The sequence below is a fragment of the Cucurbita maxima genome, unplaced genomic scaffold, assembly GCF_002738345.1.
Source record: "Cucurbita maxima cultivar Rimu unplaced genomic scaffold, Cmax_1.0 Cma_Scf06408, whole genome shotgun sequence".
Lineage (NCBI taxonomy): Eukaryota > Viridiplantae > Streptophyta > Magnoliopsida > Cucurbitales > Cucurbitaceae > Cucurbita > Cucurbita maxima.
Window position 1 is genome coordinate 1 of NW_019278424.1, and position 835 is coordinate 835.

The 835-nt window shown below is 50.8% G+C and overlaps 3 non-coding genes across 3 annotated transcripts; all 3 read right to left on the minus strand.

The window, feature by feature from the left end:
- Window positions 1-101: 101 nt before the first annotated feature.
- On the minus strand, window positions 102-220 carry LOC111476195. Its single transcript, XR_002716961.1, has one exon. It is a non-coding gene; the product is annotated as a 5S ribosomal RNA (ribosomal RNA).
- Window positions 221-353: 133 nt separating this feature from the next.
- LOC111476198 lies at window positions 354-472 on the minus strand. Its single transcript, XR_002716963.1, has one exon. It is a non-coding gene; the product is annotated as a 5S ribosomal RNA (ribosomal RNA).
- Window positions 473-605: 133 nt separating this feature from the next.
- LOC111476196 lies at window positions 606-724 on the minus strand. Its single transcript, XR_002716962.1, has one exon. It is a non-coding gene; the product is annotated as a 5S ribosomal RNA (ribosomal RNA).
- Between the last annotated feature and the right edge of the window lie 111 nt (window positions 725-835).

The window sequence follows — 835 nt, forward strand, 5'->3', positions numbered from 1 at the left end:
CATGCGGAGCGGCATGATCGAAACGCGATGGGCGTGAGCGGGGGAGGTTCTCATTTGTAGAGAAAGGAAGAAAAGAACTCGGAGAAATTGAAAGAAAAAAAGGGGTGCAACACGAGGACTTCCCATGTGGTCACCCAACTTAGTACTACTCTCGCCCAAGCACGCTTAACTGCGGAGTTCTAATGGGATCCGGTGCATTAGTGCTGGTATGATCGCACCCGACATGCCATGCGCACAAAATCGAATTTAACGCATGCAGGTCGGCATGATCGAAACGCGATGGGCGTGAGCGGGGGAGGTTCTCATTTGTAGAGAAAGGAAGAAAAGAACTGGGAGAAATTGAAAGAAAAAAAGGGGTGCAACACGAGGACTTCCCAAGTGGTCACCCAACTTAGTACTACTCTCGCCCAAGCACGCTTGTCTGCGGAGTTCTGATGGGATCCGGTGCATTAGTGCTGGAATGATCGCACCCGACATGCCATGCGCACAAAATCGGATTTAACGCATGCGGGGCGGCATGATCGAAACGCGATGGGCGTGAGCGGGGGAGGTTCTCATTTGTAGAGAAAGGAAGAAAAGAACTCGGAGAAATTGAAAGAAAAAAAGGGGTGCAACACGAGGACTTCCCAAGTGGTCACCCAACTTAGTACTACTCTCGCCCAAGCACGCTTATCTGCGGAGTTCTGATGGGATCCGGTGCATTAGTGCTGGTATGATCGCACCCGACATTTTATGCGCACAAAATCAGATTTAACGCATGCGGGACGGCATGATCGAAACGCGATGGGCGTGAGCGGGGGAGGTTCTCATTTGTAGAGAAAGGAAGAAAAGAACT